The 25062-nt window shown below is 41.4% G+C and overlaps 1 long non-coding RNA gene across 1 annotated transcript; it reads left to right on the top strand.

Annotated features, from left to right (window-relative positions):
• LOC122175808 lies at window positions 1-24108 on the top strand. Its single transcript, XR_006177508.1, has 3 exons — window positions 1-124; window positions 18337-19377; window positions 23939-24108. It is a non-coding gene; the product is annotated as an uncharacterized LOC122175808 (long non-coding RNA).
• The last annotated feature ends 954 nt before the right edge of the window (window positions 24109-25062 follow it).

Here is a 25062-nt window from a genome sequence, read left to right as displayed (position 1 = left end):
CGCTGCACTGCGGTCTGTCAGAGGAAGAAGGGAGCATTGTCCAGGAGCTGTAGGATTCCCACTGCAGCTGCACCTCCTGGAAAGAAACCAGGAGAAACGCCCTGCAAGCTGAACCTCAGCACAGGTAGCACGTCGCCTCTTCTGTGCCAAACCTTGCATGTGCCTTTAAGAAACAAAAATTAATGCAAAGCTTATTACAATCCTGGTGGTTGCTAACGCTTTCTTTCTTCCACTGTCCAAGTGTCTGAATTTCAGCTTCAGATGAGTGTGGCCTGCTGGGATTTGAGCTGCCAGTTTAATTAGTGTTCAGTAATTTCAATAATGAGTGACAATTCATTGGGGCTTTTAGGTTGGTCTTCTGTTCAGAAGCAAATCAATAATCCACAGTTTTTCCCCTTCTTTAAAGACAAGAAAGTGGCATGTGAGTTACATCAGATGAGAGAAAATAAATGAGGAAAAGCACAACTCCCTCAGTAACTTGAGAGGCAATTGGCTTTAATGGTGTGGGCAGCCTCCCCGGTTTGTTGATGTTATTGGATGAACAGAAAGGTCATTAGTATCTGGAAAGGGGCTCCAAAGATTCTCACAGTAAACAATTTGCCCTGGCTGTAACCATAGTGATTTGGGTAAATGAACACAGGTATACGGATTACTACTGTATTCCCCAGGCTGCCTATATTATTGCCTCAGAAGATATAAAAACAATTGAGGCTAATTGTATGAGAGTGAGTTTATTACAAACATAAATGGAAGGGGAAAAGAAACCAGATATATTGTTCAGAAGCTTTTTTAATCTCTTAATTTTATATGTACATGAGCACATCTATACGGTGCATGACACACATCTGTGCGGGCTCTGGATCTCCACACAGGTTTATACATGGAAGCATTCTCCTGCGCAAACACTCAGCATCTCGAGCACAGACAAAACCTCTCAGAGCCCATTTCTAGCTCAGTCTGTGTGGTGTTTCCTCCTGGCTGCCTGGGAGCGGGCTGCTCCAGCGCAATGCACCGGGATGCACCTCTCCCTCTCAGGCTCTGGAGTTTGGGATGAGGAGCATCCCTGCAGCAAAAAGCTCACTGCCCTTCCCGCTGTAGCGGCTGGAGGTTGAGCCCAGCAGAACAGCTTGGCAGCTCAGAACAATGCGTTTACCCCGAGCAAGACAGCGGCACGCTCCGCCGTACCAGCCCCTCGCCGGGGAGCGCCGATATCACCAGCGGCATCGCACCAGCATAGAGCGGCCGAGGTCTGTGTAAAGTTGCATTGCTCCCTTTTGTTACAGCAACAAAGAGACAGCCTTGGTGAGGGGCTGCGATTTGCGGTATACAAACCCATTAAAAAAACACAAATGAAATACCCAGCTGGGAAGGTCAAGTCTAATGAGGTGGTCTGTTGTGAGAAGTGGTAGCTCACAGCATCCCCCATGTAGGCCAGAGGTGATTCCAAGTGAACAGCTGCTTATAATTATTATAATCTGACACTTTTCATCCACCTCAGGTGCTATTTTTTTCTCACAAGAGAGCAGATTAATTGTATATCAACTGATATACATAAAAAAGGGTTTGATAGAAGGCTTAATAAAGTAACATTAAATAGGCGCTCCCACTGAAATTCTAATGTGTATATTCTTAATTAAATTCCCTGGTACAGTACAGTAATTCAGGTGCATTTGGATTCCTTTTTCCTCCGCTGAATATAAAGTTTAAAATTATTGTTGCTATGAAACTGAAGGCAAATAGGAAGGGAAAAGCCCCGCCAGCCTGACCCACACAGGCCCCTCTTCTGGAGGGGGGAAAATCAGTTAATGCTCCATCTCTCATTCTGCTCCGCATCTACGCAGGCCCCGGTATTCTCATGTTAAAGAATACGCTCTCCCATTAGAATTTCAATAGAGCCCCGCTCCCAGGTGAAAAGGCAATATCCACATTAAAATGAAGATATTATTAAAAAAAAAGAAAGTACCATGTGCAGCAGTCTATTGACATCACTCTGGAGGGAAACTGTTGATTTAGAGGAGGAGAGGTATCCGGGTGTGTGTTTAAATTGAACATTTAAAAATACTGGTTCAGATGCTGTTTACAGGTATACAGGAACTAAACATGCAATGTTTACAGAACTGCACAATGTCTTTTCTTACAAATTGTACCCTGTAACCCAGCCTCACCCATTGTAAGGAATATCCCAATTAAGCCTGTTCTCTAAATTCTGCCTGAGCATCATTAAATTGCGTGGTGTGCTGTGAGGAGGAAACTTTCCTTCCAGAGCACGCGTAGCGCTGTGCACGGTGTTTAATCAGACACATTTAGTACAACTGCTTAAAAAAATGAATGGAATCTCACGAGTCCCATGACATTTCCTATTGAAATAAATGAAAGACACATGGGGTTTGCTGGAGATTTCAGCCTGGGCCTTCAGAGACCCCTCTGTCTGCCAGCACTGGCACTGCGCTCTGTGTCTGTGACTTAGCAGTGGTAAGCCTGGAAAAATGGACAGTTGTGTGACTACTGTCTTTCTCCAGGGGGTTCACAATGGCCATCAATATTCCCATGCACAGAATCACACAGAATCACAAAGCTATGTTACGATACACTGGAACTGCGTGGGTTTGATTTGGCTTGCTTTATCGGTATCTTAGAGCATTACCTTTTTCTACATGCTATTTTGGTAACAAACCAAAAGTGGCAGAGTAATTCAAAATGTCTTATCTTGATCCTTCTACTTCTGATTCTAGCAAATGGGATCTTTGAGCAACCCAAAATATGGTGAAAATTTACATCTAATCCAGTCCTCTGGCCAAGACCCAGCTCTGCACACGTAGTTATGAACACAGACAAATTCATACGGATCTATAGGGATGACCTGAGCTTGCCATGGAGTCATTAGGTCAGTGTTGAGCCTTCAACATATGAGGAGGAATGTGTTTATTTTTTCTAAATTCTAGCTCAAAACTCAGAGTTGGAGAAAGGCCTATTGTTGTGAATGGCATATTTCAGCCTAATCCCAAACTTCCTTAGAGTTTGAGGGAGGTTGCTGTCTTCCAATACTTATTATTATCTTCTAATTAAATCTTGAATGCATGAAGTCTCTTTCAAAAATAAAGAAAATGCTTTCTGATTCCTAAAAGGCTTTAGACAGGAGAAAGAGAGATGTAGCATTACTGAGGTAATGTTACACCATATTTTGATAACAGCAGTTTAATGAACCCCAAACACCCACTGCCTTGCCGTGATCAGTTGAACAGTTCACATCAAAGCAGAAGTGGGACTTGAAGAGAGATTTTAATGTTTTTGCAATTTACCCCAAAATATATATTCAATTCTGACAGGTACTAGATCCTATAAGAGGGTATTTGTTCTCCTTTTTGTATGACATGAACCTTTAGAAACCATCAACTTCCTCTCCCAAATGAGCGAGGAAAAGAAGAAAAAAAAGCCAAAAAGAATTTATGATTTGACAAGCTACTTCAGGGAAAAAACATTTGGTCTGTCCCTCACTTGACTTGAGTGTGCAAGAATGTACATTGGAGAGGTAAAAAAAAAAAAAAAAAGAAAAAAAAAGAAAAATCAATGTGACATAATTTGTTTGCTCTATACTTTCCAGTTTGTTGAGGTTTGTTCACTGAGTCACACATATGAGCTTTCTAATCCACTTGCTTTGCCCCCAAAAATCAAGTGCTATGACCAAGACTCCCCAGTTGCCTTCAATCATTTAGCACAGAAAAGGGGAAGGTGTTAAACGGAGACAGGGGCAACTATATAGGTTGTTGCATGGAGGAGCATCAAAGAAGTACTAAATATGATGGTCCTGTTTTCTCCTCCTTTAAATTTTACAGCCTTTCAGCATCTCATGATGCAGTTGATAAAAATCATGGGAGGTCAGCCTGGTGGAGGGTCACGCATTTCCATTTGAATTTCACTGCATCACTTATCTTAGATGTTTGGTCTCCAACGACCTTACCAGACAAGAAGGAAAGCCCCAGGTAGTCCCTCTGACAAGATCAAACCTCCACATGCTCAGCAGGAGAAAGGCAGACGACTGCACATCTCATTGCTATTGCAATGAGCTTGCAGCTCAAAAAGCATTTGATGTAGTTGCAGTTTGAAAGTAAGTAGAAATGAACAAAGATTTTAAAAAGTAAATAAATAATCAAAATGAAGTGGTTGGCATGACTGGCGAGGACTATGGCCAATTTTTTTTGCAATGAATAATTACATCGTATTTTCATCAGTCCAAGATATTTTTTAACACTAATGACAGACTCATCACCCTGCTGCCTCCTGGAAAAGGAATTAAGGATTTGTACATCAACGGTGTATTAAGGGCAATAACCTTATTTTTTAAAACAGCTGTACTTAGCAGCAATTGAGGAAAGAATATGTATGGAGACTTAGTAATCTCTCGGCCATTTGGACCAATCTTGTCAAAATGAAGCAGTTGAATGTGTCTGGTATGTAAGTCCAACTGTCTGGGTGGGACCTGAGATTAAACACTATATTGTTTAGATACCATCATGTCCTAGCATGTTTGTCACACTTACCACTACCAGTCACTGGTACAACCCACCAACAGCAGCAACATTCAAAACTGTTTTTGAGGTAGAAACCCAGTGTAGAGCCCCATTGGCATCGAATTACCTGGCTCTTCTGCTGAGTGCACCTAAATACTTCAGCTGGATGGGGCAAAAACCTGCTGACATCACCCGTGAACTCTGTGCTCAGATTTTCCTGTAAGCAAATACTGAAATAACCATGGGAGAACAGCAGTTAGATGAGGAGAAATACTAAGATCCTGATTCAGCAAAAGCTCTTACAAAGGTATTTGAAGTTAAGCACATGCGTAAGTGGTCTGCTGAATCAGGGCCTAAGGGAGGTCTTGTTATCTATGAAAGATATCTAACTGGGAAAGCAGAGGAGGAAAGTAAGGTGTATGATTACATACTGAGAGTAAACAGAAAGGGAGATGTGAGAAAAGTTTTGTTTGAGGGTTTTATTTCAGCTTGCTTGAGAAACTCAACAAAGTTCACATAAATAACAAATGTTTGGTAAAATGACATCACAGGCACAATAGAGAGAGCAGGGCAGTGAGCTTCATTTAGGAAGCACTTGAACTGACAGCTGGGAAAGTGAAAAGCAGAGGAATACTCCACTCCTGTGAATAGACAGTAAAATCATTACAGGAAAACTAAAAGTTCTGAAGTTTAAAACAGTATAATCACAGTACCTTTAATGCCACTCCTGAAAAGATGGGTGGGATGGGAATTAAAAAATTACTAACTTAGATGTTTAAACTGGGAGCAAGTATAAGTCTGTGGGTTGAACCGGTATGGATGCGAGAATCTTAGGGCCAGCAGGCAAGGCAAGGCTAAGCAGTTGGGAGCTGGGCTGCTCACATTACTGGCTTTCCACTGCTGGTGGAGTACCCTCATTGCTGCCAATGCTCCTTCTCCCTGGACACAAGGCTGCATTTCACCCAGTGTCCCCAGGACAGCAGCCCAGCTTTAGAGCAGGTGGATGTGTATTCCAGCTGAGTGCAATCAGGATTCCTCCTGAGAGCTCCATCACTTTCATCCTTTGATAAAGCCATCACAGGACACCGTCCCAGGATGGGTCCCACAGCCCCACACTTGTTCTGGGCATTAGTCTCAGCACCAGCAACAACTACAGCGTTCAGCCCCATCATCCACGTGTTTCTTCACCTATTTGATTGCCCTCTCAGCTAGATGATGACATCCTACATTGGTTGTAAACCTGATCTCAGCAGCTTTTTGAGGATGGTAGAGCTGTAGCACCAGACAGCTGATCAGGTCCCAGGGGCTCATGGGGCTCAAGCTGTCTCAATCCTGCACTCTACAGAGCCTCTCTGCAATTTGAAACTCAGTGTAGTGAGTGGGAGTGACAGCGATTTGCTTAATATATGCACTCCTGATCCAAACTATCTCCATGAATGATGCTTCTATCTTGGCAGTTTTCTCTCCATTGACTATCCAGGAGACCCAACATCAAAATGAAAACAGATAGCATAGACAGATCAACATTCCTTAAAAGCTTCAAAAAAAACCATTTCAAATTACTGATCTCTTCTCTTAAACCTGATGAATCCTTGTTCTTCCACTGAAAGAGAGAGTTTACTTGTCAAAACATTTTACCTTAGGACTTTCTTGCAGCCAAGAAATGCGCAGAGTATCTGTGGGTCGTGTTTGTTCTTGGAAGCAGAATTTCTCTATGCATTTCCTTGATTATGCCTATGTAATATGATGATCATCAGATTTCAGTAACTGTTGCTGTTCTCCAGATTGGCCTGTTGCAATAAATTACAATGGGAGTTCTGCTCAGCCCCATATCAGGGCACTTTAATCATGTAACGTGACCATTAGATTCTCTGTCCACAAATTGGCCACAAGTTTGGTCAAATTATCAAATTACATTACTGGGGTAATATTGAAATAATGTGAGCAGGTTTTAAATCCCAGTAGTTCATGAACTTTTTTAATATCTGCCAAGCCGAACAATGGGACCCTTTGCAATCCCCCAGTGAGCATCTATTAAAACCACAATTTACAACTATACATATCATCTAACGTGTTAACCAGGTGTTCCAGTGTTATTGTTTGAAATTCTACCTAAGCTTAAATCAAATGAAGAAAAGCCAAAAGTCCAATTAAAATCCCACATTGCCTCTTTATCGTGTGTAGGTGAAAGACATTTGTTATAGATTTAATGGCAGAAATCTCATAAAATTGTAGACCATCCTCTTTTCTTCCCAGTTTCTTGTTTCTTGCTCTGATTCTCACAGCTTACTGGCATTTCCTGTTCTTAGCTGTAAAAAAATAGAATAAATCTAGGAATTTCTGGCTTAATTTTAGTAGCATCCTGGACACTCCAGCAGAATTTGACAATTGAGTGTTGTCATGGGATATTAAAATCCTGCAGTGGGCCCATTTAAGCCATTATTTCATAGGCTGTCCCTTAATCAGTTCCATTCCTCTGCTGTGCACTTTTTGCCAACATGTGTCTATTTTATTTAATAGTTCAGTGACAACAAATTTATGTTGCTAAGCTCCAAAAAGTAAACCTTACCAAAATACCTCCCCAAACTGCCTTTACAGACATCCACCAAAGTAATATGGAATTCAGTTGTCTTCACTCGGCCGTAATTACTTCCAGACCCAGGCTGCCTATCTTTGTCTTTGGCCATTTTTCTCATTCCACCCGAGCCCAGCAATAGTGGTGTTTCTTTACATTTATGGTTTTCTACTTAGATTTCATTGTCACCCACCCCTCCTACCTTTTGATTTTAGCAGACCTTGACATTTAACTAGTGACCTAGCTCTCCTTCCAAATATATGTTTTCTTCTCTGTTTGACAAAAGACTTGGGTTTTCAGTGCCCAATAAAACAAATTAATTTTCTTTCTGTGAGACAACCTTCCCCACCCCCCTGCTTTTCTGAGGCATTAAAAGTGGGACAATGAAAAAGTCATCGTTGTCTCACTAATTTGAAATCCATTCAATAATATGATAAACGAGATCAAATTTTTGTACGGAATTAGTGAAACTGGCAAAAAATAAATGTGTCAGCTACAACACATCTGTTCTCTTTTACGCTTTACTTAAGAAAATAATTCTTGCCAGACTTTACCCACCCATAATAATTACACAATTTTTACAGATGTAGTTTGTAACAGCTCCACTTTGGTCCAAAATCTTTAATATGGCTGGAGATGATTTTACTTCTTGGCTCACACTTTATTATGTTTTTGCAATAAAAGGGCTGAGGTAAAGTTATTTGTTTCCAGCACTGCACCTTTTACTAACATTTTTATAAACAAAACTGCAAGGCTGGAAATGATTGTTGCTGTCATCACCGCTGTTACTATTGCAATTACTACACATTTTGCATTTGGACATTTAATTTGGCATTTGCTTGGAGTCTGTTTTCCTTGTTCTTAATTATCTGTTCTTCGGGAGTACCAGATCAGCAAGAAGAGTACTCATGCATGTCCAGCTGAAAATGATAAAACATCATGACTTCCATTGATACTGAAAGACAACAGTACTAATTATTGGAAATGGGTCCTGCCTGTAAGGGTTCAGACAGCTCCAGAAATCTCCACAGTTCAGGAGCATCAGGGCCCAGAGCGTTGATTTGGCCATCAAAAACAGAACTCGTGATCCAAAGACCAGGCCCCCTTCTGTGCCAGGTCCGCAGTGTGCGCCAGCCTCTAATTGGAACCGCATGGCAGGCAGTGCCACCGGCTCGAGGATTTGCCTCGTGTTTACATCGGTTTACAAAACTTTATAAATCAGATGCAAATATTTTCAGTTGCTGAAACTTGCCGCAAAACACCCTGGCCTTTGTCCAAGTGAATTCTGACATCCAATTTTTTAAAGGAAAAAAAAAAAAAAAAAAGAATGAAAAGAAAAAGGGAAAAAAGAGTTGCTGTTTCCTACCCAAAGTAGATAGGATATATCAGATTTCTTTTCCTGGGCCAGATACTTCAAAAAATGATTCATAGAGAATGGCATGTCTTTTCTCAAGCAGAACCAGCCCAATGATACTGCTCTGGGAGTAGATGCTCAGTGTAATTAAGGGACCGAAGAAGAGTAGTGACCACAAGCTGGTTTTGATCTCGTGAACTGAACCTTTATTACTTTTAAAGAGGAGGGGTGACAAGTTGAATAGATATGATACCGTAGCAATGAAAGCAATCACTGATCATATGCATTTGGTATCCATACAGATCTATGCCATATAGATCCGATATTATTGTTATTACAATTCATGGCATAAACTGTAACCACTTGCGACTGCTGCACACCGCACAACCCAATTAACAGCAACAGAAATGGCTCCATTTAATGGGCCCAATGACATGGTAATGCGTTCAAAGGGTCAGTGCCCTACATCGCGCATCAATGGCAGTTGACACACAGCTTTTTTAATACTACCACTTAAATATGCATTAGAGGTTTAAAAGCGGCATTGAAGTAATGAGAAGGGTTAGACTTAAATCTATAAGTGCAAGTAAAGTGTGACCTGCAAATATAAGTGTTGATAAATTCAGGGGACGATTTTTTAAACGTAAATGTACTTTTAAGATTTACGTACTTTTTACTTAGTGCTGCTGCAAAACCTAAAGCATTTACTGAGTTTGCTCCAAGCAGTGAAGCTTTCACCAGATGAGGCCTGCAAATGGGACAGGGCATTTTTCCTCACAATATGATGGCACTATGCCCATAAACATGTGATTTCAGAAGCAGAATTTAGGAAGCCATTCAAAGTGCAATCACAACATGAAGGACATCTTGCACAGCTCGCCAGACAGCTGGGCACATTCCTTGCACACTGTCCCCTTGCAAACATTTCCTATTCCTTCTGCAGCAGCTGCAGGTGCGATGAGCTGTGCGAAGACCCAGCGCTCCTCTGGGAGCAATCTCCTGGCGGATTCCTGGATTCCATGTAGCCCAAGTCCTCTTTTGCTTGGGGGTTTTGAATCTTTTGGCTTTGCTCATTAAGCTGGTCCCACTGCTTTTTTTACTTCACACCGTTTTTTTCCATTTTCTTGTGGATAGGTCAGAGAACAAAGTAAGTATGGAAGGAGTTATTAGGCACCATGTGGCTTGGGACAACATTGCAGGTTCCACTGTGGACTTCTTGGGTCCTAATTGAAAAATCTCCATGAATACAGACAATAACGCAAAAAAATCCTATCACATTAACCAAAAGGCATTACACCAGTCCAACTTCACATAACCTACACCATTATGGTAAATTATGGGGGGTTGGACTCGATGATCTCTGGAGGTCCCTTCCAACCCCTACAATTCTGTGATTCTGTGATTATTGGAGCCAGAGAAGTGTACAGATAACCACAGGAAAACCTTGATCTCCATTAAAAGGAATAACATTGCCAAGAAGCACAAGGCCCCATTCACGCTGAATGTCTTCCACTTTCCAGGAGCTCAAAAGAAACACCGAAGTCAGAGAAAATGGGAATGCTCAGCAGCACTGCCAGCCCTCCGGTGTCAGATTTTTGTTATTAGGTTAATTTGGTATTATCCTGAATGCCTTTCCCATAGCAGAGCTGTACACCACAAAATAACTTAATGGTGATGGTAGGACAGGGAACAGGGAAGCTCCCAAAAGGCGGTGGGAGCTGGGTGGCACAAATATGTCCTGCATGCAGAGGTGTGTCCTCCAACCTGCTCCTCCACTCAGATGCCCCATGAAAATCAGGTGAAGCCACTACAAGTCTTTAAGCCTTTCTAAATTGGCAGATTCAGCTCCAAAGTGCTGTTGGCTGGGCTCTGGCTCCCATGGGTGCTGCCATATGGACAGGCAGGGCTGCAGGAACAGGCACTGCACACCGACACCGGGGCTCACATCTAAGCCAAAAAGAAAAAAGTACATCAAATATTTTGGCTGCCCAGCCATTTTTTAAAAGCTGACATTGTCCTTATAATCCCATCTGAACATTGCGTGCGCGCGATTTAAATATGTGAATAATCACTCCGTCCTCCTGTCGTATCATCTTTTTTAAGTTGTTTAGCCAGGCACTGGAGATAGTCCAGTTCCCTCTCCAGCTGAGCCCTTCCTCTTGCACAACATGAGCACGCTGTGCAGATCGCTTTCCTGCTATAACAGAACGCGGATGCCCAGTGGATGCCCGCAGCCCCTCTGCCCATCCTGCTTCCACTCTCCCAGCCCCACCACCCGGCACAAAGAAGCTCCCCGGTGCTGCGGTGGCGGCGCGCTCCCACAGCCATGCGCGAAGCTGCCTCCTCCAGTTAGGGAGGAAGCGGCTGTAATGAATTTAGATGATATTCAGCTCCACTATGCTGTTTAATTCACTCGGTGGCCTTGATGTTATAGGAGATGAGCAAAGGGACCGGGGGTAAATCCAGTTGACTTGGTGTTAAAGTTAACATTAACAACAGTAACAGTGAGCTCCCGGTGTTCGACTGTCACTGACCCTTCAACACGACTCAAAAGCGCTGTGATTCCCATATTTCCCCTGCTAAAGCAAATACAAGCCCGCACAGTGGCGCGCGGTTGGTTTTGAGCGTGCCCTGCGCTGGGTGGTCTGGGGACTTATCCTACTTCCCATCTCATTTGCCTGCAAACGCCTTCACCTTGTCAGGGCCAATAATTATCCGGCCGGCGATGCTCAGAGCTGCCATTCCTTAAGATTGGATGAGATTGAAGAGGCTGAGGCTTGGCTCCTCTGTGCATTTTCTCCGTCAGTTAGTGTATACACTGGGGGCCCGGCGAGCCCTACAGCAGAGCTACACTAACTTTCTCTCCCCTTCCTTATTATGGAGCTTAATAACAGCAGGCAGTGTATTAATATGTAAGAGATCAAGAGATTATTGATTAGAATCACTTGGCTAATATCCCCTGTCTGTCATGTAGTTCAGCAGCCCTTTCATGATTTTTTGTGTCAGTCCATTTAAATATTCATGACAGAGTTGCTTTGTACCTCCACGGCTGAATTTCTAATTAATCTGTCAAAAGAAATACAATATGCCCCTAAGCCTTATTATTATAAGGGTCAGCTGAAACAGAGCTGGCCTGGCTAGGCCTAAGGGGTAATTAATTATAACAATGCGGTGTTTACCTTCGTTGGTACCTGCGGCCTAAATGAGTGCTAAATTAGACTCAAACCACTTCAGTCCGTGTTTGAAGCACCCCGATATGCCAGACTAAATCATAATGATGGGGAGGAGAGAGCGGAGAGCCGCTCCTGTGTAACAACATAATCAGCAATTATAGCTAGGAAATGGGGAGAAGGGGGAATTTTATCTCATTAGAAGAGCCCGAGCAGAAAGTTTTTTTTTCTGTCACCAGCTCTTTTCTTTAGAATTCAAATGATCCCACTCTAAAGGTGAGGGATCTCAAATTTAATTCCAGTGCAGAAAGCCGGCCTAATTAGTGGTATACTTTGGCTAAAATATGAATGACATTTGCTCCAGCTTGCAGCGGCCTATTAATAGAGGGTGTCAGAGTGAAACATTAAGTGTATCATTCTTCTGTCAATTTATTTCTGTCATTATTGTTTCTTTATTTCCTCTGCCACATTATGGTCACTAATTTCTTCTCACTTTTATGAGATTCTTAATGTGGGCCTTTAATGAACTCCAAAAACTCAACCACAACTCTGAAATTAAAATACTAGTCTCCTGTCAGTGTGACGCGACAGAGTAAAACTTGAATAGTATCATTCTTCTGTCAATTTATTTCTGTCATGATTTTTCTTTATACCCTGCCACATTATGCCCACTAGTTTAATTCCATTTTTATGTGACTTGTTAATGTGAATTTTAGGTGGCTTTTAATCACCTCCAAATTTGTAGAATATCACAATAAATCATAACTGTATCCCCTCTTATGACAATTTATTTCTGTCATTATTTTTTATTTCTCCTTCCTTATTACAACTCCTAGTTTCATCTCCTCCTCTGTGACCTTTACGTAGTTGCATTTGGAAAAGGGAGCACAGCCAAAGTTTGCTCTTTTGAGGCAACAAAGTGCTGAGGCTCTGGGTGAGGAGCGCTTGACCCATTTGTTGGCTCTGCAGCCATTCTACATCCCAGTTCCAGTGCTGTGCCCACCAAAACCACAGCTGAGCACCCTCAATGGAGGCATGCAGTGAATGTGAAGCATTGGGATGCCCAGTGGGTGCAGCCCCAGCAGCATCCTGGTGTCATTGGTCCCCTCTTACATGCTGACTTTTGTGTAAGTGACTTTTCATTAAGCGTATTGATTAGGGTCTGTCTAAATGCTCTTTTTTAATGAAAGGATGTAACTAACTGGGGCTGGTGAATTCTCTCTCTTCTGACCATTGAAGGGCAATGCAAGCGTGCCCATGCTGTAACACCAGCAGGTAACACAGGATGTTTGGGCATCCCCCTTTACAGTGAGATTTTAAGAAGAAAATTTCTGTGAAGTTCCAGTCAACACCAGTTTTGGGTATTCCCTCACCAAGAAAACGTGGGTGTTTTTCCCTTTCTCCCCCTGAAATAGCCTCACAGCTAAACTTCAGCCTGGTTGAAGAGAAGATCGAGTAATCCCCAGCCAGTCTTTCGAATCTCTGCATAAAGAGTCTGCAAATGATGAAAAAGGAGATGAGGGGAATCTTTTTTCCCTGGGATGATTGCAAACACAGTCATTCACCTAGCCTTCTTTCTACCCAGACCAGTATGCTCTCTCTGTGTCCCTGGCATGTGATGCCAGGCAATGACTTCCTATCATCCACATGAGGAATGTCCCTCTGAAGCTCTCCAGATGGAAGTACAAACCATCTTGCTGGAATTCAGGATGTCACCCATCACCGTTTCGGAATTTTCCCAGATTATCCCCATAGGTGAATGCCCAGCATGCAAGGGATATTTACTACACCTGCTGAAGTCGACCCCAAGTATCACAGCGAGAGGTAGCACATGGGCTCAGAGCCTTACCCCAGGGCTGCCTCAGACAGGACTTGCACAGCTTATGCAGCTCTATGGAGCTGCCCTTCTCAGAGCACCATGCTATCGGGGTGCATAGTGTGAGTGAGTGCTGCTGGGTGAGCACAGCCAAAGTGCCAATGCCTCTCTAAGCTAAATATACTGCGCTCCTTTTTGACCGGGATAAAATGAACAAATTGCACAAAGGAGAATTCTTCTGAGAAGCGTGACACCATATTTCCTGCATCTGTCTGCTGTTTCTAAACTGATAAGAAATACTATATCTTTAGGCTCTAGACTACCATTAATTAGGTGGCGGTGTGTGGTGTGCATACATAGGAGGCTCTCAGAGAACAGCAGCGAGGACCAGCATAGCGTAAAGCCCGCTGAAGGAGGTTAAATGACAGTAGGATCCTCTGTACATCTATTTACCTTTATATATATATATATATATATATATATATAAAACCTTAAATACTTTGCCAGACAAATATTTTGGAGGAAATATGCAAACATATGCCTTGGGAGAAAATTTTGTGAGCACTTGGCATTCATCTGCTTGGGCACCCAGTGAAGTCTGCAGGAGCTCGCTTGCTCAGAGCACCTGCATTAGGTGCTTTGAAATCCAATTTCTTGGATATATTTCATAAAGTAAACTCTAAATTCTGAGCTAAAGAGGACCTGAAAACGCAGAGGAATGCTGTACAATGATTTGTTTTTGAGATGTGTTAAATCAGGCTGAGCAGAATCTGCATCTATAACACCACATTAACAAAAGTAACTATTGCTATTTTGCTAAGGCTGTCTATAGACTGTTAAAGCATGAAAGTCCTATAATTTCATAAAAATCCCAACTATTCGAATTTCCATAGAGTAATGCTTTTGTATCTAATTTAAAATGGGTAACAAGCTTACCCTATGCATACAACAGATCATTAACTTGATAAGATACTAGTAGCATATTAAGTGACTGTTGTGTTGTGCTAGCAAAACAAATACAGCAAAGAAACTTGCTAATGCAAAGGACTTTTTATGTCAATAGGAGTGGGTCATCTTTTGGTATTCAAATAATTCAAAACTGAATTCCATCGCTGAATGCTCCAGCTACATTTCTCCCACATTCTAATTGAAAGCAAAAGCGCAGGATGGAAAATGGTCCATATGAATGTGAAAGGCTTGGATCAGATTATTATAAAGTTTTTATTAATTTATTTATCTACCTATTCATTTATTTATTTATTTGGCTGGGGGGGGTACAATTCTTGGAGACATTACTCTTTCTAGTTTTACCTCTTCTTCTGTATTTCCAGCCCTGCCAATTCTTAGTGCGAACAACTGGTCTCATATTTATCCAGGCTGTGTTTCACATTTGGTGGAGCCTGTTTGCAGCTGCCTCTCTTTCAATATTTGTCTAAATAAAAGCATATTTTAAACCTATGAAGCCACTATCAGTAACACACATATTAATTTTAATTACAAAAAGGTCCAAACTTTCTCTCTAATTTCATATTAAAGCGCTCTTTAAAATTCTATCGCACTGGAGAGGGAAAAACATTAACCAAAAATATTTACACATGGGGAGTTTCTTAAAGAATGAATTATAATCATCTCAGAAAAAGGGCCTAAAGGGGGAACGAAACGTACAGGGAGAGCTGAGGTTGGCAATGTGGGAAGTACATACGCACAGGCAAACCTACCCATCCCTATGCTCTGCTCGCACATCGCTGCGTTGGCAACGCTCGCAGCCCTTCCCCGCACGGCCAGGCCCCAGAATTCGGCTCTTTGTCTTTATTCAGCACAGTGTCAGACCCCTACGAGGCACGTGGGTGCTGGAGGTGTGCGGGAGGCAGAGCTGCCCGCAGGTGTGCGCCGTCTCCTTGGGCCCCTTTGCTTTGGGATTAGCCCTTCCGCACCACACAACGCTCCCTGCAAAGCACTGCTGCCTGATCGGGGCAGCTGCTCCTATCTAGCGAGACAAAATTCCCCATTTATTTCCTTTGATATCTGTATTTAAGAGACTAATTTATATTAGCACCAGAAAATTCCTCAAAAAAGATGACAGGGGAGACAGTGACCAGAGCCGCGTTGCTCGCCGACTTCTGTGTTTTTTTTTTAATTCTGTCAGTTGGATATTGACTGACTTTCTAATGCACACTCCTCTAATTCTTAATTAGAATGACATAGCTAATTAATAAGTTTTTTCCAATTATAAATTAACTTAGGATCAGAACTCTGGCTTTGCATGTAATTTCCTATAATCGCTAAAGCTACTGCAAAAACATGTCTCCTACCAACCGTAACTTTTTTATTTAACACAGACAGACAAGTTCTCACTGGGTTTAAATTTTACAGCAAATTATCTCTGTTGGGATTTATGAAGAGAAATTAAAAAAAAAAAAATCAGAAGAGTTTTCTCTTCTCTTTCTCCTTTTTTTTTTTTGAACGGTCCTTTCTTTCTTAAACAAAATAGCATCTCTTAATGGACAATTTCTTTCTGAGATTTAAAAGGAATTCATCTTAATATTTTAATGTTATTACAGGGAAGGAAGAAAGAGAGCAGGTGATAATTCGTTTTTTCATAACTGTTACCACCTTTTCATGGTTTCTGCAAAAATGATTTGGGAGGATCCCGCATGCTGCTCATTTATAGAATCTTAACTGGAGAGACACTTATCTCTTTAGTAATGAACCAGTGTAATTAAAGGTGGGAATGTGGAAGAGTTCAGGCACTGGCAACATGTCACATAGTTGGCTGCTGCAATTCCTCAGTGGTTTATCAAAGACTACTCCTTTAATATGGAGATTACACTTATGTACTTGTCTGAACTTGAAAGGCATTTGCCTAATTTACTTATTAATGAGATGTAAATCTATTTGTACGGCACGTCACAAGTTTCCTGAAATCGCTGCTACTTAACCGGTGATAAACCCTATGATTTAAACGAAAAATAATACATTTAGCTTTCCACATTCATTCTGTTAAAAATTGATATAGTCTATGTTAAATTTATTAATATTGCTTGCTGTCATTCAGTTTGCAGCTCTTACTGAAATATGACTTGACAGCGGCCGCATTAAAGATGTATGCCATTGTATTCAACAAAGATTAATGAAGCCTGGTAAAAATAGCTGTAAAAGAGAAAGTGATCCGAATGTAAAATCAGTGAATTAAATGAGGCCTTGCATACCATTTGTTAATATGCATGAGGAGGGAGGCAGCGAATGAAAATGTCTCCCTGCAAAGTTCATTTGGGAATGTTTCAATATTGTCTGAATATCACCAAACTATTGAACAGCAGCTTAATAGAGCCCTGTGTAACCGAGGTCCGTGTGCTGGTGCCCTGAGAAAATCTGCGCACAAAACCTGATTCGCTTGCAAGCAGAGGGGAAGCCTGGAGTAAAAATAATAATAATCTGACTGGAATAATATAAATACATACAGGATAGATGTCTCTTCTCCTCCTTCTTCCCCCCACTCCACCTCTGTCTGTCTACGGCTTTCAATATTAAAGCCACTTGTGATAGAGAGCTTTAATGCTATATGCCTCTTTTTATGGAAGAATTGCACATGGCAACACTTAAAAGGCTTAGATCCCGTGGATTTCCGAGGGGTTAACGTGTCTGTCTGTCTGGGTGTCACAGCTTTTCGCACCCCGGGATCCATATAGGCAAAGACTTTACCCACTTCTTTGAATATATATATATATATATATATATTTCAGGGAATGATTTATTTCAGCAGCCCTCATTATAAAATGCTACTGAATTCATAACGGACAGGTTAAGACTTTCAGATAAATTAGCGCTGACAGAAAATGGTATGCAGTAATCACAACATAAACACGGCGTATTTATCAATCAGGGCAGTGAGGTGTTTGGATGGGCTTGTTTCCAGGTTGTAACGTCAAAGATCTGCAGAAAAGACTGCTCTGAAAGATTTTGCTTTGGCAAATTTAAAACATATATTAATCTGGCTGCCCCTTTGGTAGTAAAGTAGTTAATGCACCCGAAAGCCTGTCAGCTTGGAGGCAATTTGGAGGTATAATGCATACACGCGTGGTGTAAGAGCTTGTAGAAAGCTCTGCCTAAAGCATAAACTTTCCCAAAAGAATGAACATCCATGTTCAAACTCAAAGTCATTTAGAGGGATTTTTGTTCCCAGAGCTGATGCTCAGCTGATGCTCAGCTCACATCTCCTGATTCGTGCAGCCTCAACAGGTAGGGTGACGCAGGGAACACTGTCACCACGTGCAGGATCTGATCTGTCCCGTTTGTTTTGTCCCAGAATAGTGAAGCAAGTGGCAAACAGACTGGCTAGCTTAACAGATGACAGCTCTTACTGAAACGTGGCATTTTTCCAGATCATTTGAAGGAAGAATTTATCATTACTTTTTTTTTAATTAGATACATTGGTGTACGAAGTAAAAAAATAAAAAATAAAAAAAATAAAGTGATCAAATAAATATACCTATAAACAAACCCTCACCCATTTGCTCTTCTGTTCTGCTGTTTCTTATAAACGGTAAGGTTTGGCCCAAGTAGTCCTGGTCTCCATAGTTTTTGTGTTACTTACAATGCAAAGTCAAACAGAAAGAGATGCAGGCCTGTATGTTGGGATTTTTAGGTTTTGTTTATGCTCTCCATTAAAAATATTAATTTTTCTGATTAAAAATTTCATGTCTTTCTCCCATTGGGTGATCGCCAAATTAGTGGAAACATATTTAATTTGCTTAAAAAAATAATAAAAACAACAAACTTTCAGATGATGCTGGAAAGAGCCCACAGAACATAAAGACCACTGAGTCAGGCTGAAGGATAATAGAATAAAAATGTCCTATGTGTACAGCATGAAACAGTAAACTATATCAGAAATCTTTTTGTTTTCAATCCAGATGTCCCTCAAATTTCATTTTCGAGGAAACTCCTGATATCTACGGAATATCTGCTTCTGCATCTGCTTAATTAAGAACATTTGTCTAGCTGCAAGACTCAGTTCATCAAGAACAGGCATTAAAAAAAGAAACAGCAAGAACCCAATGGGGGAAGAAACGAAGAGCCTGCCTTTTGGGTTCCCAGCTCTCCCTGAAATAACTAATTAAAGCCATTCATAAGGCAACCTGCACTAATGGCTAGACACAGGCTACTCTTGCTCGGCGTTGGCTGCAGCATGTACACCCTGTGGAACAACTTATTTACTTCTCTAGTCTCTTTCTCCTCCATGTAAGATAAGGCTAAAAGAAGGCAAGGCCGCGTGTAACGAAGTAGAGCTATCAGTAAGGAGGTGCTCCTCTTTTAATGGCATCTCAGTTGTATACAGCCCATGTGAAATCTTTCTCTTTGCCATCCCCATGGTCCTGTTGGATCCCCTCTCATGAGACCAGCATCCAGCAACCAGCAGAGAGGCAAAACTTTGACTCTTCCTTCTTTCTTAATGGAATTTCTTAATGGACATTTTCTTGCTTGTCTAGGATTATGAGTTAATTCCCAGACAAAGGGAAATGAATGACAAATACTGCATATTGACTTGAGATTGGCACTACTGGTCAGAGAGAAGAGCACACCCCAGTTTTCTCTTGCAAGCAGCTAACACATAAGGGAAAGCTTTCCAGTAGCAATACCATGGCAAGCAAACACTTCCACCTTCTTCTTCAGCAGGTCACATAACAACTGATTGCACTGAGATGGAGGACAAAACTCCACAAAGCAGGAGAAGAGAGGAAGAATTGGAAAGGTTGGAAAAAAAGTTAACGCTCAAAGTCTCTCTTCCATTAGAACCTCTTGGTTTCTGCACAGAGCACCAGAAGCCACCACCAGCCACAACCTTGCTGTCACCACAGAGCTTCTCTCCTGTGTTGGAAAACATTTCAAAAAGTGCTGGAGGTGGAGGCAACACCCAATTCTGCAATATATGGGATAACTACATTTTGTTATTGGTGAGCAATTTTGTATGCTTGCAAATCGATGGCAAAGGCAAACGTCACGCTTTGTGTTGCTTTTGGTTCTGTCAGTGGGGATTTACATCCCAGCTCTGTGTTGGTGATCCTGGCTGTGCCCCCTTGACTTGTGCAGCCATGCAAACATCACAGCCGCCCCACAGCTCTCCCTTTATTTTGTTGCAGAAATGTCATTAATTGTAAACCTGCACACTGTTTGGCAGCGAGCATTTGCCACAGGTTTGTTTACAAGTCAGTTTAACAGTAGAGATTGCACACATTAAAAAAAAAAAAAAAAAAAAAAAAAGCCTTTTAGTAGAAATGTTAGTCCCTCGGGTGGAAAATAACCCCTAAATTCCTCTACTAAAATTTTAATTTTCAAAAATGTTCCACATTTACTATAAATAGCTGTCATCTGTCAAATAAACGGAGCAAGTCCAGGAAGCCTCCCTGTCAAAGGAGACCGTTTCGGAGGCAGCCTTTGTCTTAAATGAGTCTGTAGACATGGCTTGTGTTGGTTTTTGAGTAATCCCAGCCTGTTTATAATCTCATCTATTTCATGGAGAGGATATGAAAATAGCTCCCCACTGTATGAAAATTATCTATATTCCAGTGCAGACGATATAGTCGGTCTATTGAAAATAATGGAGTGAACCCAGCTACGCAGTTTATTTCAATGTGTAAAGTCTTTGCACATCATAATATCAAATAAACTCCATTGAAAACACCATCCTCATATAATTGTATTATACAAGAGTAGTGTCACCTTTTGTTTAGAACAGTACCATTACGCTTTTATGATATACTTTAAGGAGAACTAGATGGTACCACTGATTCTTGTACTAGCATTTTAGATCAAAAGACCTATGTCTGCAGCCCAGGTCACTGAAATCACAAATGAAGTGAATTTAATGGTCTAAGTTTGGTCTCCGGAGGACAACAGAATAGTTAGTACCATCATAAAGTCTGACAATGTAGCCTTTTGGCAGGTTTTTGTTGATAATAGGCTTGAACTGCAATCTTTTCACCATGGTATAAGTGGATCTGTTAAAGCAGGCTTCAGATACGGTGGAAGAATAAAGTAGGGAAGGCTGCAAAGCGCAATATTGTGCACACCTGCACCGTACCTAGAGTAAGGTTAATGCAGTAATATCTGTGTGAAAACTGCCTCACCCCCACATTAAAAGCAGCTTATCATTAGGGATTACCTAGCCACTGCACCAGCTGCAAGTCTTTACTTAAAGACTTAAAGGTAAAGCTCTTACAGTTCCCAATCCAGTGACATTTGCAGCTCACTATAATTTATTGAATATCTTCCAAAGAGCAAACACAGGATTTCTCTTGGTACTGTTTTAGTTGGGTTGTAAACGCTTGCCATTTACCAAGAGAAAAAAAAAAAAATAAAGGCAGGCACATTTACACTTTTGCAAAGCATCATGTAATATTTTGAACCTGTCTTTTCATGCTGACTCTTTTCATGTTCAATCTAAACGCTGTTTACTCATTTAAAGTCTTGTTATAGCTCAGCTATGAAGTACAGTGCACACACACTTTCAAAGCTTTCGTGAGAGCACCTCGTTCCCAGGTTTCATTAGGAAGACCCATGCTTGTCTGAAGAAAGTGTGAATTTTTTAAACTTCCTATAGCAGACATTCAGCACTGTTCACCCTTCAGCACTTCATAGTCCTGCTACTGAGACCTTTAGAGACTTAATACAGATAGGAATCTCGAGAAGAGAATTTCTTGTCGTTACCTCCATTTATAAGGCATGCTGATCTATTGATGAAAATCAAAAGGAAACAGTTAAATAAGTCAAATTACATACTGGGGGATGAAACATTTTCCTCGCCTTGCCAGTAACATGCATGCAAATTATATTAATAGGCTATAATTATGTAAACTTTATTATGTGTGTTAAAGATAACATTAAAATTATAAGATAAATGACACTTAATCACCAATGGAGGGTAATGATAAAAGAGTCAGCAAAATTAACAGGCATCATCAAGAATGTTGTTGTTGTTAAAGCTAAAGGAGTACAATGAGCCATACCATTACATGTGATAACTTACTGCTAGCTCCAAGCTGCTGGACAAACATTAACTAACTGTTATACGTATGAGTATTCGGGTCCTGTTTGCTAAATATGCTCCCTGACTGCATACATACACATGCTGAAAACAGCCCTTGAGATGGACCCTGGGACAGTCTTCATCCATCTTTCCTCCCCCAGACTGCTCTAGCAGACTGAATTTACCAGGTAAGAGGGTAATGTGGTACCCTACTGAATGCAGAAGTAGGAGGCAATTAGTGCAGCGGTCCGACCGCTTGGATGCATGGCCCCTTTAGAGGCATTTCAGGGGCTAAATCATATCCAGCACAGAACCAGGGCACATTTTCACACACGTGTTGACTTTCATGAAGCTCTGCCTAGCCACAGAACCTGAAGAATTGTGCATGCCTGTTGTTTCTGTTTTCTTTCTTCTGTAGTATGAAAATTTCTGCTCCCCCAAACAGCAGTTCTGGGGACTTGTTCCCAGATTCCAGGCAGCAACAAGCAGCCAACAGCTGAGCATGAAGCTCCAGCAAGCAGCAGCACCTCTGCAAGGTGGTGCTTGCACCAGGAGCACTCATCTGAATTTATTCCAGCTGCAGGGGGATCCCAACTTCTTACTAATAAGGGCAAAAAGGGTATTAGCTGTGCCAAGAGGTAACTGTGCCTCAACAGGAACCGACATCTTTGTTTGTGCAGAGCTTTCACTATAAATATTTTTCCTGCTACAGAAACAACACAAATCACATGCTTATCAGCTCCTTATGGTATCTCCTTCATTAATGCCTTCGCTGCCAAAAAAAAAAAGAAAAGCAAGGAAGATGGCAAATCCTCAAAGGTTTCAGAATTTTTGACATGACAAGATTAAATCTAGCAAACAAGAGACTGAATCCTTCAAATCAGCCTGCCTGAGCTTGCCATCGACAATTTTGATTCCTCAGCAGAAAAGGGAGATCTCTAGGTATGGATATCTTACAAAAACAGATTAAACCAGATTAGGAGAATTCTGAACTCTCAGTCTCTAACTCAAAGGTGGCATCACCTTGTGTCAGCTCCAATACAGCACCTGTATGCAGATACATGCAATACAGCTCTGTATGCAGAGCTCCTTCACCCCAACCTTCCCAGAGGATGCCACGTCCTCCATAGGGCCATGTCATCACTAGTGCCATTTCCTGCAGTTTCCCTGCAAGAAGGAGCATTGTGAAACTAATGACTGTTTAACTGTATCATCAGTACACTTCATGAATATAAAATTCTCTGAATTTAAATCCAACACGTAAAAGTTCGAGATTGTTACAGGAAATTAAATGCTGGGACCACTGAGTTTTGCAGTCTAACAAGTACAAGCTGCATGGGGCAACATCCAAATTTCCACACTGTGCAAGCACTGGGGAAAGGGAAAGTTCTTGCTGACTGTAATCCCATCTGAATAAGAGCTGAGAGAGGGAATGAAGATCACAGAGATTCTACTGCGAACAAAAAATACCGTGCAAGGCACACTGGTTACCCATAATCCAAAAAGATATCTGACTTCAATTTTGTGTTCAGTACTAATATTTGCAATTGAATAATGCTGTTCATTTCAGGGCCAAAGATTAAAAAAAAAAAAAAAAAAGAAATTAGTTATTTAGGACAAATCACTGTAGCACACCGAGGTGCACAAGCAGGCTCTCCTTAGCGTGTCACAGTTACTTGTAAGGACCATATTCCACAGCAAGGATTGAACGTTAGCAGCAGTGAGATGTTACAGCTCTCTTAAGTCTTTCAGGCTGCACTCAGCATATTAGCAGTACCTCTTCTTTGAAGCATAGTGCTGCCCTCCTGCCTGCCCCAACCCGCAGCTCCCATCGCTGCCATTGCAGCGGATGCGCGGTTGGGTGCCGTGGAAGTGGCACTGCTCTGCTGGTGGCCACGTGAGCAGCTCTGCCCATCGACCTTTGATCTGTATTTGCTAAACTTCACAACAAAACTTCAAGAAAAAAAAGAAGAAGAAGAAAAAAAAAAAAACGATTAGCTGCAAATTAGACATTCTCATGGAAGCCTAGAATTATTTTTCAGGACAGAGGGCTCAATTTCCCAATCTCAGGTGTATGATTAAAATCAATTAAATCACTCTTCCAATGTCAGCAGCAAGATTCTCCTGACAAATGAAATTATGCGAGAAAAGTATTCTCTTCACTCTTCCACCCTTTCTCAGCACCGCTCACATCCACAAATGAGATCAAAATTTTCAGCTCGGGGATTTCAGAGATATTTTCCATAAGAACATGAAAAATCCCAGGAACCCTATGTAAGTAGACTTTATAGTCTCTAGTGGCGAGATGCTGATGGCCTCTGTATGTTAGATATATTCATGACTAACTAAAATGAAAAGTTCGAGCGGAATTTAACCATTTGGGGACCACGCTAGCATTTTTTTCATGAATTAAAGTTTCAATGGTAGAATTATGTACCAGATTCTAGGATACACGTGGTAACCTTTCTCTGTCTCTTTTCATTCCCTAGGAAGTCCCTGGTGGTTTTATCCTATTGAAGACCTGAATGCTATCAATCCCTCTCAGCCACTTGCAGACAAGGGAGCAGCGGAGCAGGCTAGACTTCAAATGACCACATCATCTGCAGAGGCCCCAAAGGGTTAATAGTGACTTACTATTCCTTGAGACAAAACAAGGCGTTTGGTGGTTGTTTTTTTTTTTTTTTTTTTTTTTTTTTTTTTTTTTAACATAGTGAAATAAATCTTTTGATAAGAAACTCCACTTGAAACATAGAGATATCTCATTTGCAGAGGTGTTCTGACGTGGCTGAACTGTACCTTCAGCAAATTATTTACCTCTTAATTTGTTAAAACATATGGGCTTAGAGGTAACTTTGCCCATGAGGCGTACATCTATATTATATGCTTGTTTGGTTTGACTTCATTTTCCTTGGAGACCTGAACAAATGTTTTCCTCATTTCAGAAGTTTTTTTTTTTTCCCCTTCTCTCACATGTTCATGGCAGCAGTGTTACATATGTATTTTGTTTCTTTTGCCTGCATTGAAAAAGGAGCGTGCTCATTTGCAATTTTACAATGGCCAAAGTGGGGCAATGTTTCAGGATGAGGAAAGCTGCCTATTTCTACACCTGTGAGGGGCTCAGCCCGAATGGGCATTTGGTTCCTCTGCCAATCTCTATCAAAAACCGCTTCCCCACAGAGCACCCAGCGTGTTCCTGCTCACCATCTTGTTCTCCAGCACAAGAGGAAAGAGGAACCAACAAACTCCACGCAAAGTTCTTGTTGATCTTTTAGCGCTTCATCACAAAATCTCTTGCCAAACACTTCGAAGAGTATTTGTTCCACCACCAAGTTAAAAAAGCAAGCCCACCTGCAGAGAATTAGTGAGGTAATTGAAACAGCATCTTCCACAAAGATCAACAGAAAGAGGAGGAGCTCTTCAGTATCAACACCCATCATTCCTAATAAAGCCATGGATTTCCTGCAGCACAGCTCCGCCAGCATCAACTGCACATTTAGCTTTTCCATCTCTCAGGTCTGTCCTTGCTATCAAGACTCTGGGATTTTGTTCATATGGCCCTGTACCATGGACAATGCCTCCATGTGCAAAGCTCCAAAATAGCATTTATACAACT

The sequence above is a fragment of the Lagopus leucura genome, unplaced genomic scaffold, assembly GCF_019238085.1.
Source record: "Lagopus leucura isolate 7727_CA_CO unplaced genomic scaffold, USGS_WTPT01 Super-Scaffold_741, whole genome shotgun sequence".
Taxonomy (NCBI): domain Eukaryota; kingdom Metazoa; phylum Chordata; class Aves; order Galliformes; family Phasianidae; genus Lagopus; species Lagopus leucura.
Note: the sequence above shows the minus strand (reverse complement) of the source record. Positions and strands in the feature narration are given on the sequence as shown.